Genomic DNA, 16,376 nt, shown 5'->3' with positions numbered 1-16,376 from the left:
CTCCCGCCGGGAGAGTTGCGCAACTTCCGGTCACGGTTAGCCCCGCCTCGCCGTGTGCGAGGCCCTGCCTCTGTTTGTGTTTCGTTGGGCGGGGAACCGAGGACTGCGCCTCTGCCGCTCGCTCCGGCACGTCGACACCGTGCTGGAGGTGAAGGTGAGTGTTACGGCGGCGGGGTCCAGCTGGCGTGGGGGTGTTCCGTCCGGAGACGATGGGCCCGCTCCAGCAGCAGCAGAGCGGTCGGTCACACAGCTGCGAGGCTGAGCTGATTATTGCGCCTCAAGTGAAAGCCTTCTGCAGGGGTCAGGATGGTCATGACACTCGTGAGGAATCGGTGGATGGTGGTCGGATGGGAACCCTGATGTTCTGCAGCACCTCATGCACTCGGCTGGAAAACCTATGTGGTTTGGGTTGCCACAGAGTTCCTTGTGCTCGAATTGTTTTGGTGGAAGACGGACCCATCAACAACCCGCATTTACTTAGACCCAGATGCTTTACAGTGTCGGTGCTATTTCAATGAGCGGGTGACTGAAACATGGCAAGAATCTGAGTAAAGAGTGGAAGGAAGTGCCGATCTTGTTGGTCCTAATGGGACAATAGTGATGGAGTGATTTCATTTTGGAATGAGCGGAAGCCCATTTACTGAACGTTCGCATTTACGGGCTGGAGATAGCAGTTAGCAAAGGGTTTTTAAATCCTTTCTGTTTCATTTTCTGTGATTTATAAACAATGGCAGTGAGGCAGGCTTAATTGAGCAGCCGGTCAACGTTGACAAGTACAGGTGAATGGAACTTTTCTCATGGGGGTAGAGGCCAGCAAAGTTAAATTAATTTGGGTGTAGAGAGCTGAGTAAGGGAGGTATGTGCCAGAGTAGTCAATTTTAAAGGTGGCAAGAAATGGGTAACTATTTCGGCTGGATCAGCCAAGGCAGGGCAAAAATTTTGATTGGAAGGATTTAAAGACATATATAAACTTGGAGGATTATAAAGCATTATAGAAGAGCAAGATTGTAGTTTGTATGGACAGAGGGTTAGGTTAACATTTTGAGTGGATGGTAGCATATAAGATAGAGAACAGTACTTGGAGAGAACTGGCCATTATCATGGGCATATAAGGGAGATTGGAATTCCTGTGATATTTGACTTGTTAAACATTTCCCTCACTAAAGTAGTTTGCATACCGTGATTAGTTACTCAGTTGCTATCGTCATAGTCGGCAATAGCAGAAAACCAATTCATAAGTGTTGGCACATTAGATTTAATGTAGAGAGGGAAGTGGGAAAAAAGGAATTAACTAGATATATCTATCTTTGAGATAAAGTATATGAATTCCTCATTGGGGGGGGGGGGGTTTATGAGAGAATGTTTTAAGACAGATTGCTGTGCAAACAAAAAGACAGGATGTTCCCTTGCATGCTGGAACAATGCTGGAAAAGAGCACAGCTTTGGAAGGTGAGGAAGATCTGCAATTGGAAATGCGGGAACTGCTAACCTTTCCACAAAAGGCCGAGGAGGTGGTTGTGTGCATGATTTGTGAAGTGGTCTGCTGTAATGCCATTGATGTGCTCCAGGTACACAGACTATTCTTAAAATCGTCCCCAATCTCCCCCCCCCCCCCCCCCACTTTTGAGGATTACAGACCAGAGAATCGGTGAGGTATTTACACTTTCCGAGGAAGCTTAGAGTACAACCTTGGATATTTTCTCTTCATTTAATAACCTCTTGAATGATAACCACACTATGGAGCATAAAAAAAATAGAGGGCTATGCAGTAAGGAAATTCTAGGCAGCTTTATAAGGAGGTTAAATGGTCGGCACAGCATTTTGGGCCGAAGGGCCTGTAATTGCTGAAGATTTTCTAAGTTCTATGTTCTGTTTCCATTTTGGGAACCCGGTATCTGGTATGCAAATAATGTTTATCCATCAGAGCCAATTCAGATACTGAGAAACTGAAATAAAACAGAAAATACTGGAGTGTATTCAGTGTAATTAGGTCCTCAATGCCATGGATGTTGGACATTGATGTTGCTTTGCTTTTGCTTCCAGTGAAGGTGGCATCTTTTGTAGGCCTACTGTAGGTGATCCAGGTCTCTGAAGAATATGAGAGGGCAGGGATCACTGATGCTAGGCAGGCAGTGGCGTACTTCACGTACGAGCTGTTTGCGTTCATGCATACTGTAGAGTTTTTCTCAATTGATTTGTGTATGCTGGCAATATGAAGGAGGTCATGAATTTAATCATTAATGTCTGCCTTTGCCGATGGTGGTTCATGTTTTCTATCTCCAAAGTTTTATTGTCTGAGGTTGGTATTGCTTAACTAAGGTAAAGGACCTTTGTTTTGTTAATACTGAGTGTTGTGCTTTATTCAAGCACACGTAGGCAAGCATTGTCTACACACCGAGATTTTTGTGATCTTCGCTCTGGAGTGTTTGTCACATGAACAATTGCTAATTAGTTCTGAAAATTAGCTTCACTCTTTCGGGAATTTTATTGGAGGTGTGGCATTGCGGTGAGACAGATTGCCCAATGCTTTTCTCAGTAATCCAGCCTTTGATAGCAGTCTTTAGTAACATTGTGTAGGCCTTGTTGTTTAGCATCAAGATAAGCAGGAAACTAATTTCAATGAGTAGCTGATTTTAAGAAGAATGCTCCCCAGTCCTGCCAGGTTGATAGAGTTAATGGCCATAATCTGTTAAAGGAGGCAACATAATGGTTGGTTCTAGTCCCTGCATTTCTCCGAGTTGTCACACACTGAAGACTGTTACAAGGTGCACTGAATCCACACGACAGTTAGGGGAGCAACACACACAAAATGCTGGAGGAACTCAGCAGACCAGCCAGCACCTATGCAAAAAAGTACAGTTGACATTTTGGGCAGAAACTCTTTGGCAGGAAGGTACGTTTTAAAGAATTTTTTGAAGAATGTGGAAAACTGTATTTGGCATGTAAGGAATAGACCAAGTCCAAAGGAATCCTGACACAATACTTGTAGCACAGTCTTGTTATAACCAACATTCTGCTGCATCAGAGGGACAGGCACAAAACAACATTGACAATAGAGGTTTCCCCGCTATCCGAAGGTAGAGCGTTTCCATGAAAGTTTGTAAGCCGAAATGTCGTAAAGCGAAGAAGCAATTACCATTAATTTATATGGGAAAAACTTTTGAGCGTTCCCAGATCCTAAAAATAACCTACCAAGTCATACCAAATATAGTAAAAGCAAGAATGATATGATAAATATACAGCCTATATAAAGTAGAAATATTGTATGTACGATGTAGTTTCACTTACAAAAATCAGGAAGACAGTGAGCCAAAATCGATTTGGAGAAAAAAAATCAGCACGTACACGCCTACGCACGTACCCACATGAGCACACAACTGCCCGCACAAGGCTTCACGATCGTTGTAGTCTTTCTCGGGGTAAACACGCGTATAAAACGGGCATCTTTCTTTTGTAAAAGCGAAAATCTGCTTTGGTTAGCAAAAACAGGTACTAATGTAGGTCTTTCGTAACAGTGAGCTGTCGTAAAGCATACGTTGGAAAAATGGGGGCCACCTGTATTCTTGGTCTAAGCAGTGGCTCTTATTGTTACCTGTACTGTGAAACAGTGAAAAGTTTGTCTTGCATACTGTTCAAAATTTTAAAGAAAGGGTTAAAGGTTCATTTTATTGTCAAAGTATGCATGGACAATACAACTGTGATATCCATCTTCTCCAGATAGCCATGAAATACAGAAAAACCATGGGATCCTTGAAAGAAAAGATATCAACCTCCCTGCACGAAAAGGGGGGGGGGGGGAAGAACAAAACTTGCAAATCCCACACCCCCAACCCCTCCCTTGCACAAAAAAAAATGAACAGATCACCCACATGGAAGATGACAGCCAGAAAATCAAAAAGAGCAATATGAACTACAGTTCAATACAGGCAGTCCCCGGGTTACGAACGAGTTCCGTTCCTGAGCCCATCTTTAAGTCAGATTTATACGTAAGTCAGAATAGGTACATCCAGTCTTTAGTGTCATTTAGTTAAACATTTGTCTTAGTGCATAGTATATATTTTACCTTTCTATGCATATAAAACACTTAAGAAATGTATATATTTCAATAATTAAACCACTGCATTGCTTAGTAATAATTGTAGCTATCATCAGGGCAGGGCCTTTCACGTGCTCCATTATTCTCATTTTATTCTTCACCTGTATCCTTTCAAGTTGTTCCGATCGTTGACCAACTGTAGCCTAAAGCTTTTCCAATGACCAATGGCATTTCCTCTCTTTCCAATTGCCTTATTATTTCCACTTTATTTTCAATAACGATTGTTTTCCATCAACGGAACAGAAAACTGCAGATTTTATCGCTGAGCAGCAGTGAACCGTCTGATTGGCCTATTGGAGTTCTGTTTAGGAACTAGTTGACTTGATCGCTTTTCTGATCTGGCCATTGTTCACGATCGCACTTAATTTAACAAAAAATACAGCAGCAGCAGTGGTTCTTGTGCTGCTCTGGGTCCTGAAGTCCACCTGCACTGAGAAGTGTTAAATGGGACAAGTGGGGACGGTGCTGACTGGAAAAGGTGGGGGTGGGTCAGGGTGAATCTTGCTAAGAAATATTTAAACCAAATACTCTCAATACAGTGCTAAAGGCAACGACTTAAAATGGCGGACGGCATCATTATCCAACTTAAAATGACGGACAGCATTCTCCTCCCTCCGTTCGTAAGTACGAGTTGTCCGTAAGTCGGACGTTCGTAACTTGGGGACTGCCTGTAATCACATAAATCTTTGAATTTCAAAAACATCCTCCCACCAGAACAATGGAGAGCAGCTGCTTGAACTTAGTCCTTCCACAAAGAGTGACCTCTGCACCACCAACCCAGCTACTCATACAGTGCATTGAGGTAGTAAAAGGTAAAACAATAACAGAATACAGCATAAAAACACCAATAATAGAGAAAATGCAGTGCAAGTAGTCAAGAAGTTGCAAGGTCATAATGAGGTAGATTGTAAGGTCAAGAGTCCATCTTATTTTACTAGGGAAACATTCCCGCATTGTCACGTGCTGAAGGTTGTGTTACTTGGTGAACTGAATCCACACTACAATTACAATTTTCCGCTGCTGCCTCTAAGGAGTTTGTGCTTTACATGATTGTGTGGCTTTTCTTCTGGGTGCTCCGGTTTCCTCCCACAGTCTAAAGACGTACCAGTTGGTTGGTTAATTGATCATTGTAAATTATCCCACGATTAGGCTAGGATTAAAAAGAGGGGTTGCTGGCGGCGCAGCTGGAAGGGCCTGTTCCACAATGTATCCCAGTAAATAAAATGCAGTCGTCTTAGAACAGTGGAGTAGAAGCTGCCCTTGAGACTGGTGGTATGTACTTTCATGCTTTTGTAGGCATAATCACAATCATTATTTAGGCTATAGCTGGAGAACCACGACTGCACATTTTACAGGAAGGATGTGACTTAACTGGAGGGAGTAGAGGGGAAATTTATCAGGACGTTGCCGGAGGTGAAGCATTCCAGTTAGGAAGAGCGACTGGATAGGCTGGATTTGTTTTCTTTGGCATACGAATTTATAAGGGGCCTAGATTGGCACTTACCTCCTTGGCCAAGGTTTCTGTGACTCAGAATAATAAGTAAAGGCAGAAAAGGAGATTTGAGGAGCATATTTTTGCACTTGGTGGTTGAAACTTGAAACGAGGTGGAGGTATGAACTCTCAAACTTTTAAGAAAACCTTGCCCAATTACCATCAGCATATAATCTGTAACACCAGAGGTCCCAACACACTAGACCACTGTTATACTAAGATGAAAAATGCCTACTTTTCCATGTCCTGGTTGTATCTGGGTAAGTTGGATCACTTGGCTGTCCTCCTACCTGCATATAGGCGGAGACCAAAGGGCAAAGCTCTAGAGATTACAACAAAAAGGTGGTTGCGTGAGGCAGAGGAGCCACCGTAGGATTGCTTGAAGTCAGTGCACTGGGCCATCTCCAAGAGCTCATCTGGATCTGAATGAATATACTATGGTAGTAATAGACTTTATTAGAACAGCTGTAGACGGGTGTGTCCCCACAAAATCATTCAGTTTTTCCCAATTGGTAGCATTAGATGAAACATGAGATCCACAGTCTGCTGAGAACCACATCGGGGCATTCAGGTCTGGTAACCAAGAAAGACAGAAGATCCAGATACGATCTCCCAATGATCCTATAATTTCAGTCTCTGAGGCCAATGAGCGGACAGCGTTCAGGAGGGTGAACCTATGAAAAGTATCCTGGCCAGATGGGATACCTGACCAAGTATTAAAGAGCTGTGTTGATCAGCTGGCTGGAGCATTTACTGAAATCTTTAACCTCTCGCTTTGGCAGTATGTGGTACCCACCTGCTTCAAGCAGGCTTCAATTATACTGGTGCCCAGGAAGAGCTGCATCAATGACTATCACCCAGTAGCACTTGCATCCACAGTGATGAAGTGTTTTGAGAGATTGGTGATGAAACGTATCAATTCCTTCCTGAAAAGTGACTTAGATTTGCTGCAATTTGCTGACCAGAGCACCAGCAGATGCCATCATTGGCTATTCACCCAACCCTAGAACATTCGGACAGCAAAAATGCATACGACAGAATGCTCTTTATCAACTACAGCTCAGCACTCAATACCATTCTCCCCCTCAGAACGAATCAATAAGCTCCAAGTCCTTGGCCTCAATACTTCCTTTTGCAATTGGATCCTTGATTTCTTCACGTGCATACCCCAATCAGTTTGAATTGGCAACAACATTTCCTCCACAATCTCCATCAGCACAGATGTACCACAAGGTTGTCTGCTGCTAGTCCCCTGGTCTACTCACTTTACACTTTTGACTGTGGGGCTAAATAGCTCCAATGCCATATTCAAGTTTGCAGATGACACCATTGTTGTAGATCGAATGAAAAGTTGTGATGAATCACCTTATAGGAGGGAGATTGAAAATCTGGCTGAGTGGTGCCATTACAGCAACCTCTTTACTCAATGTCAGCAAGACTAAGGAGCTGATTATTGACTTCAGGTGAAGGAAGCCAGAAGTCCATTCTCGTGAGAGATGGAGGGGGTTAGCAACTGTAAATTCCTTGGTGGTGTTATTTTGGAGGACCTGTCCTGGGCCCAGCATGTGAGTGCAATTATGAACAAAGCATGGCATCACCTTTACTCCTTCAGGAGTATGTAGAGATTCGGCATCACATCTAAAACTTGATGAACTTCTATAGAAGTGGAGAGTATATTGACTGGCTGCATCACAGCTTAGTATGGAAACACTAGTGCCCTTGAACAGAAAATCCTACAATAAGTAGTGGATACGCCGAGTCCATCATGAGTAAACCTTCCCAACCATTGACCACATCTACATTTATTAAGCAATGATCACTACTCCTTAAAAATTAAGGTCGCTATAGATAAGGATAAGTATGAAAGTATTAAATTAGGGCAGGGCAAATTGTAAGAGTGTTAGGCAGGAAGTAGAGAGTGTTAATGGGAACAGCAGTTTTTTTTTGCAAGTCTATATATTTTGTAGGTGGTGTTTAGAGATCAACTGCATTGAGTCGGGACAGTTTTTTTCCAGTACGACAGACAGACATACTTTATTAATCCTGAGGGAAATTGGGTTTCATTACAGTCGCACCAACCAAGAATAGTGTAGAAATATAGTAATATAAAACCATAATTAATTAATTAATTAATAAGTAAATAATGCCAAGTGGAAATTAGTCCAGGACCAGCCTATTGGCTTAGGGTGTCTGACACTCTGAGGGAGGAGTTGCAAAGTTTGATGGCCACAGGCAGGAATGACTTCCTATGACGCTCAGTGTTGCGTCTCAGTGGAATGAGTCTCTGGCTGAATGTACTCCTGTGCCTAACCAGTACATTATGGACTGGATGGGAGACATTGTCCAAGATGGCATGCAACTTGGACAGCATCCTCTTTTCAGACACCACCGTCAGAGAGTCCAGTTCCACCCCCACAACATCACTGGCCTTATGAATGAGTTTGTTGATTCTGTTGGTGTCTGCTACCCTCAGCCTGCTGCCCCAGAACACAACAGCAAACATGATAGCACTGGCCACCACAGACTCGTAGAACATCCTCAGCGTCATCCAGCAGATGTTAAAGGACCTCAGTCTCCTCAGGAAATAGAGACTGCTCTTAACCTTCTTGTAGACTGCCTCAGTGTTCTTTGACCAGTCCAGTTCATTGTCCATTCGTATCCCCAGGTATTTGTAATCCTCCACCGTGTCCACACTGACCCCTTGGATGGAAACAGGGGTCACCGGTTCCTTAGCCCTCCTCAGGTCCACCCCCAGCTCCTTAGTCTTTTTCACATTAAGCTGCAGATGATTCTGCTCACACCATGTGACAGTTTCCCACTGTAGCCCTGTACACAGCCTCATCTCCCTTGCTGATGCATCCAACTATGACAGAGTTGTCAGAAAACTTCTGAAGATGGCAAGACTCTGTGTTGTAGTTGAAGTCCGAGGTGTAGATGGTGAAGAGAAAGGGAGACAGGACGGTCCCCTGTGGAGCCCCAGTGCTGCTGACAACCCTGTCTGACACACAGTGTTGCAAGCGCATGTACTGTGGTCTGCCAGACAGGTAATCAATAATCCATGACACCAGGGAAGCATCCACCTTCATCACTGTCAGCTTCTCACCCAGCAGAGCAGGGCGGATGGTGTTGAATGCACTGGAGAAGTCAAAAAACATGACTGTCTCAGTGCTCGCTGGCTTGTCCAGGTGGGCGTAGACACGGTTCAGCAGGTAGACGATGGCATCCTCAACTCCTAGTCGAGGCTGGTAGGCGAACTGGAGGGGGTCTAAGTGTGGCCTAACCATAGGCTGGAGCTGCTCTAGAACAAGTCTCTCCAAGGTCTTCATGATGTAGGAGGTCAATGCCACCGGTCTGTAGTCATTGGAGCCACTGGGGCGTGGCGTCTTCAATGCAGGAACGAGACAGGATGTCTTCCACAGCACAGGAACCCTCTGGAGACTCAGGCTCAGGTTGAAGACATGGTGAAGTACTCCACATAGCTGGGGGGCACAGGCTTTGAGCACCCTGGGGCTGACACCATCCGGTCCTGCAGCCTTAATTGGGTGGAGACATTTCAACTGTCTTTTCACTTCAGCTGTGAAGCCCACCGTGGTGCTATCAGGTGGGGGAGGGGTGTAGTCGTGAGAGCAGGATGGAGGGCTGTGAAGAGGGGTAGGAGGGGAGAGTGGAGTACGTGTTGATTGGGGGCCGACAACAGATGAATCATATGGGGGATGGGCAGGGGCCACAGTGTCAAATCTGTTGAAGAACAGTTCGTTGGCCCTGTCCGCACTGCCTTCAGCTTCTCTGTTGCTAGTTTGCCGGAACCCAGTGATGGTCCTCATCGCGCTCCAGACCTCTCTCATGTTATTCTGTTGGAGTTTCCACTCAAGCTTCCTGCTATACCTGCCTTTAGCCTTCCTGATCTTGGCTTTCAGGTCCCTCTGTATTGTCCTCAGCTCCTCCCTATTTCCATCTCTAAATGCCTTCTTTTTAGCGTTCAGGATAGTCTTAATGTCCTTTGTTACCCATGGCTTGTTATTTGAATAACAAAGGACAGTTCTTGCTGGAACATTGCAGTCCACACAGAAGTTGATGTAACCAGCGATGCACTCTGTGAGCCCATCAATGTCCTCTCCATGTGGCTCACAGAGGGCCTGCCAGTCTGTCACCTCAAAACAACCCTGGAGTGCCTCAGAAGCCTCCCCAGACCATTTCCTCACTGTCCACGAGGTTGCAGGTTTACTCTTCACCAGAGACACGTAACAGGGTTTGAGATGCACCAGGTTGTGATCTGACCTTCCCAGTGGGGGTAGGGGAGAGGAGCTGTATGCATCCTTAAAGTTAACATACATCAAGTCCAGGGTCCTCTCCCCTCTGGTTGTACAGCTCACATACTGCATGAAGTTGGGCAGTGTTCTAGCCATGGTAACATGGTTGAAGTCACCCGAGATGGTAATGAGGGCACTCGGGTGCTGGGTTTGTAGTCCGGCTATGACGGTGTGAATGATCTTACACACCGACGTCGGGTTGGCAGAGGGAGGGATGTACACACCAACCACAATTGCATGTGAGATTTCCCTTGGCAAATAATATGGCCGGAGTCCAACAGCAAAAAAATTCAACATCCGGGCTACAAACACATTCCTTGATCGTAATATGACCAGGATTGCACCATCTGTTGTTAACCAGAACAGCAAGCCCCCCTCCTTTACACTTACCACTCTCAGTGCAATTCTGATCGGCTCGAATGGTCTGGAAGCCCTCTGGAAACGTTTTGATCGGGTAATCTCCTCGTGCAACCACGTTTCAGTAAAACACATAACACTGCTCTCCCGAAAAGTCCTCTGACTCCTGGCTAGCTCTGTCAACTCGTCCATTTTATTACCCAGCGATCTCACATTGCCCATAATGAGAGAGGAGAGACACAGCTTATAACTCCTCTTCTCCATAAGTCTCCGTTGTCTCGACCCGGTGCTCTTCCCTCGCTTTTTTTGATCCCCCTTTGCATCCTCTGTGCGTTTTTCTCCAGATTTCAGCAGGGGTATCCACCGCTCTGTTCACTAAACCAGCCAGCTGAAGCGTGATCAGCTGGTCCCTGGAATAAACAATGCGACCATACTGCTGCTCCGCTAATGAGACGTGACCGAATGTAAATATTTCCAGTGCTAAAAACCAGAATAAAACTCTCCACCAGCATGTTAGAGAGGGTGCAGCTTCGACGTGTTACCATGAAAGAATGAAAATACAACAAATAACGTAATTTAGAAAAGTAAGAAAACTAGTCGGAGCGGCTGTAACAGGCTGCATGCACGGCTGGGGCACGCACACTAAAGAAGGCAATTACAGTAAAGTAAGGGAATCTTGGATTATGAGAAAGCTGGTGAATTTAGTCAATAAGGGAATGGAAGTAAGGTTTGGGAAAAAAGATTAAGTCCAGTAAGGAATTAGGAGAGCCCGGAGGGACCATGAAAACCTTTTGGCAAATAGGATTAAAGAGAACTCCAAGGCATTCTATACATCCAGAACAAGTAGATACTTTGCAAGAGGGTAGGATCACTAAAGGATAAAGGAGCTGGTAGAAGACATGCACAGGAAAGCATACTATGTGTCAATACTTATGGAAGTGTGTATATGTCACTTATTGGTGCCACCCAACAATCTTCCTCCTACATGCTGATTTGTCACTAACTTTGATTCCAATTTCTTTTCACAGCTTGTCACACCAGACAGTCAGCCATTCTTGTCTGGCACACAGTGTCAGGATTGGTCTCCTTTCGGATTAACCAGGTCACAGTATGAACCTTCCTGAGTCGACCCTTGTTGTTTCCATTGAGAATGACATGGAGGATGGTGAAATTGTGGTGTGCAGCATCTTAAAATGCTAAGGCATTTTGAGATAAAGGAGGTAGTGTTGGATATCTTGAAGAATGTTAAGGTGAATAAGTCCCTAGGCCACATGGGATATACTCCAGGTTACCGAGGGAGACATGAGATGAGATTTCTGGAGCCTTGACCAATATATTTGTGTCCTTTCTAGCCACAGGTGAGGTCCCAGAGTACTAGCGAGCAGTTAATATTGTTCTGTTTTTCAAGAAGTTAAATAGAGATAACCTGGTAACTAGAAATTGGTGAATCTCACATCAGTAGTAAGGAAGCTTTTTGAGAGGAATCTTTGAAATAGGATTTATGAGCTTTGGAAAACCATGGCCTAATTAGGGACAGTCAGTATGTTTTTTGTGGGAGAAGTCAATTCTTACTGGCTATTGAGTTTTTCAAGAAGTTGATAAACATAGAACTGTTGATGTTGTTAACATGGATTTTAGTCAGTTGTTGTCTAGGTCCCTTGTGTTACGCTCATCCAGAAGGTGAAGTTGCATGGGGTCCATGTTGAATTAGCCTTTGGATTCAAACTTGGCTTGCCTTTAGATGACAGTGTATTCATCAATGGGAGATATTTTGACTGAAGGTCCGCGACTGGTGGTATTCCACGGCAACTCATACCGGGACTTCTATTTGTGATTATTATTTTGGATGAAAAACCTGATGAGTGAATTAGTAAATTCACACACAATGCAAAGATGGTGGTGGTGTGGATATTGTGGAAGGTTGCTAAAATGACACAGCAGGATATAGAACATATGCAGATATGGGCAAAGAAATGGCATATGGAGTTAAAACCTGTCAGATATGAAGTATTGCACTTTGGGAGATCAAGTGTAAAGAGGCATTTTGGAGTTAATGGCAGTGTTGATGTACAGAGAAATCTCTGTACAGCGAGAGTCCAAATCCATGCCTCCTTGAAAGTGGCTGCATAGGGTGATAAAGATGGCCTTTAATGGTTAAGGTATTGAGTTAAATATTCAGGCAATTATGTTGCAGCATAATAAACACTGGTTAGACTGCATATAGAGTATTGCATTCAACTCTGTTCACCCTATTATAGAAGGATATATAACCCATCCCTAATTCTTTTTGAGAAGGTGGGTGATAAACTACTGTAGTCCTTCTAATGAAGACCATCTGTATTAGATACGGATTTCCGGGATTTGGACCCAACCACAATCAAGATGGTATACAACTTGGAGGGGAATCTACTGGTGCTTGTTCCCATGCATCTGAAGCTATTATTATCTGTGGTCAACATAAGAGATATGGGAGGAACTTTTGAAATTGATTAAGCATATAGATGGAATAGTGCATTTTCTGTCCACTTGTATCAGTGGTTTGCATTGGTGGATAGTATACTCATGGACTGCTTTGCCTGTGAACTCTTTGATTTGGAACTGCACTCATCCAGATATATGAAGTATGTTTTACTACATTTCTGTACAATATCCAGTTTCTGATTTGCTTTTTGCAGCTACTGCATTAATATCACTGGTCTAGATGAGCCTCTGGTAGCCCCAAGGATATTGAAGGTGAAGGTACTGGATGTCTGCAATGCTATTGAATGTCAAGGAGATGGTATTTGGTTTGCAACTTTTGTGGCTTGAATGTTCTTTGTCACTTAACAGCCCATGCTTAAATATTGCCAAGGTCTTGCTGCAGGCAACCATAAGTAGCTTTATTTTGAGGAATTGTGAATTGGTGCAGATGGTTGATTGGGCTGACTATCACATGATTCACTTTATCTCTGTCAACCTGGACCCTGAACAACAGCATCAGCAGAAATGCTGCTGCAAAAAGATCAACATTGAAAATCTCAACAACCTTGCAATGGAAGCTCTTCTCAGTTAGTGTTTCGCAACCGATCTGTTAATCCCTGACAAATGGGGCTGCATACTGTTCATGTTGTTTTGACTAGCTTGGAATTGACCAAAATGAGTTCCATTGAAGAGACTGCTGGATTTTCTATCAGAAATCTTCTGGTATAGTGTGATGACAATAATTATGAAGACGAGAAGCTGATTAATCATATTGCAAGGTAATACTGAGCTGGAAACTCCTCCAAACCCACCTCAAGGAAAAGGAAGCAACTCTACAGGGAGCTGAAGGCTGAGGTCGCACAAAGAAAACCCTAAAGAACAGATAAGTGGATGGAGTGCCAGGAGATTCAGCAACTCATTAATGACCACAACAACTCTGTCAAAAAATAGGCCAAGTATCCAAGGTCCCGCTCCACTAAGAGGCAAGGACAGAGTTTGTTACTGAAGAACAGTAAGGCAATCACTGTTTGTTTGAAGAGGCAGTTTGAAGTGCTCTGAGGCTAGAGGCCTTGAATCTATTCCAAAGCAACAATTTGGCCCGATTTTGTTGTAGCCCTCAATTAATTAAAAAGTTGAAAAGGCCAAATATCAAATGAGAAACAAAAAGTCTGAATACAGATGGGTATTTCTGCTGACGTTCCAAAACCTGGCAGAGATGAAGTTCAGGTGTACTTGCATCCTCACCTTAATGTGGAAGACACTGTTAATCTGGGGGACTTCAGAGACATAGTAATTGAGACATCTGCTAGAAAGGTGGCAAATCGTACTCCATTATTTATACAACCATCGTTGGTAGAATCTCAGGTGGTGACAAGAGGGCGTATAGGAGTGAGATATGCCAACTAATGGAGTGGTGCTGCAGGAATAACCTGGCATTCAACATCAGTAAGACAAAAGAGCTGATTGTGGACTTCAGGAAGGGTCAGATGAAGGAACACATACCAATCCTCATAGAGGGATCAGAAGTGGAGAGAGTGAGCAGCTTCAAATTCCTGGTTGTCATGATCTCTGAGGATCTAACCTGGTCCCAACATATCGATGTAGGCAGTGCAGTGCAAAGAAGGCAAGGCAGCAGCTATACTTTATTAGGAGTTTTAAAAGATTTGGCTTCTCAACAAATGCTCTCAAAAACTTCTATAGTTGTACCGTGGAGAGCATTCTGACAGGCTGCATCACTGTCTGGTATGGAGGGGCTACTGCACAGGATCGAAAGAAGCTGCAGAGGGTTGTAAATCTAGTCAGGTCCATCTTGGGTACCTAGCCTACAAAGTACCCAGGACGCCTTCATGGAGCAGTGTCTGGGAAAGATAGTGTCCATTATTAAAGACCTTTTCTCACTGTTACCATCAGGTAGGAGGTACAGAAGCCTGAAGGCTCACACTCAGTGATTCAGGAACAGCTTCTTTCCCTCTGCCTCTGATTCCTAAATGGACATTGAATCTTTGGACACTAGCTCACTTTTTTAATATACATTATTTACATTATTTCTGTTTTTGCACATGTTTTAATCAATTCAATATATGTAATTGATTTACTTGTTTATTTAATATTTTTTTCTCTGCTACATTATGTATCACATTGAACTGCTGCTGGTAAGTTAACAAATTTCACGTCACGTACCAATGATAATAAACCTGATACTGATATAGAGACCTTCCTGTAATCTGCCATGGAGGAAAAGTACGCGTCTTCCTCAGTTGCTTCCTCTCCCAGTGGTAAGCAGCTGGCTTCCAATTCCCTCAGGACCTAACTGCTAGTCTTGTAGAAAGAGATACTGCACTGAGCCTGTTGCGGGTATCAAGTCAAGTCAATTCAAGTTTATTGTCATTTCGACCATAAACTGCTGGTACAGTACACAGTAAAAACAAAACAACATTCCTCCAGGACCCTGGTGCTACATGAAACAACACTAAACTACACTAGACTGTGTGAGGCAGCACAAGGCTACACTAGACTACATAAAACAATATAAAAACTGCACGAGACTACAGGCCAGCACAGGACTACATAAAGTGCACAAAACAGTGCAGGGCAGTACAATAATTAATAAACAATAGGCACAGTAGAGGACAAATTACAATATAATAATAAGTGATGTAGATGTCAGTCTAGACTCTGGGTATTGATGAGTCTGATGGCTTGGGGAAAGTAACTGTTGCACTGGCTAGTTGTGAGAGCCTGAATTATTTGGTACCTTTTGCCAGATGGCAGGAGGGGAAGAGTTTGTATAAGGGGTGCGTGGGATCCTTCACAATACTGTTAGCTTTGCAGGTGCAGCGTGTGGTATAAATGTCTGTAATAGTAGGAAGTGAGACCCCGATGATCTTCTCAGCTGATCTCACTATCCGCTGCAGGGTCTTGCGATCTGAGATGGTGCAATTCCCAAACCAGGCAGTGATACAGCTGCTCAAGATGCTGTCGATACATCCTCTGTAGAGTGTGGTGAGGATGGGGAGAGGGAGATGGACTTTTCTCAGCCTTCGCAGAAAGTAGAGACGCTGCTGGGCTTTCTTGGCTATGGAGCTGGTGTTGAGGGACCAGGTGAGATTCTCCGTCAGGTGAACACCAAGAAATTTGGTGCTCCTAACGATCTCAAAGGAGGAACCGTCGATGTTCAGCGGGGAGTGGTCGCTCCGTGCTCTCCTAAAGTCAACAACCATCTCTTTTGTTTACATTCAGAAACAGGTTGTTGGCTCTGCACCAGTCTGTTAGCCGCTGCACCTCCTCTCTGTAAGCTGACTTGTCATTCTTGCTGATGAGACCCACCACGGTCGTGTCATCGGCGAACTTGATGTGATTCGAGCTGTGTGTTGCAGCACAGTCGTAGGTCAGCAGAGTGAACAGCAGTGGACTAAGCACACAGACCTGGGGGGGCCCCGTGCTCAGTGTGACGGTGTTGGAGATGCTGCCTCCAATCCGGACTGACTGAGGTCTCCCAGTCAGGAAGTCTAGGATCCAACTGCAGAGGAAAGTGTTCAGGTCCAGCAGTTTCAGCCTTCCAATTAGGTGCTGAGGAATGATTGTGTTGAATGCTGAACTGAAGTCTATGAACAGCTTACGAACATATCTGTCTTTTTTGCCCAGGTGGGTGAGGGTGATG

General features: G+C 44.2%; 1 protein-coding gene across 3 annotated transcripts in view; it reads left to right on the top strand.

Annotated features, from left to right (window-relative positions):
* rab24 (RAB24, member RAS oncogene family) overlaps positions 1-16,376 on the top strand; it is a 68,576-nt gene continuing 52,200 nt past the window's right edge. Inside the window, exons 1-2 of one of the 3 annotated variants that reach the window (XM_059990121.1) lie at positions 19-154; positions 11,284-11,363. The gene's annotated coding sequence lies outside the window, so the exon portion shown is untranslated. Of the gene's footprint in view, positions 155-11,283; positions 11,364-11,452; positions 11,476-16,376 lie in introns of those variants that run through there. The other 2 variants (XM_059990119.1, XM_059990120.1) reach the window with 2 other exon arrangements.

Source organism: Hypanus sabinus, chromosome 15, assembly GCF_030144855.1.
Source record: "Hypanus sabinus isolate sHypSab1 chromosome 15, sHypSab1.hap1, whole genome shotgun sequence".
NCBI classification, from domain to species: domain Eukaryota; kingdom Metazoa; phylum Chordata; class Chondrichthyes; order Myliobatiformes; family Dasyatidae; genus Hypanus; species Hypanus sabinus.
This window is presented reverse-complemented; position numbering and strand designations above follow the sequence as displayed.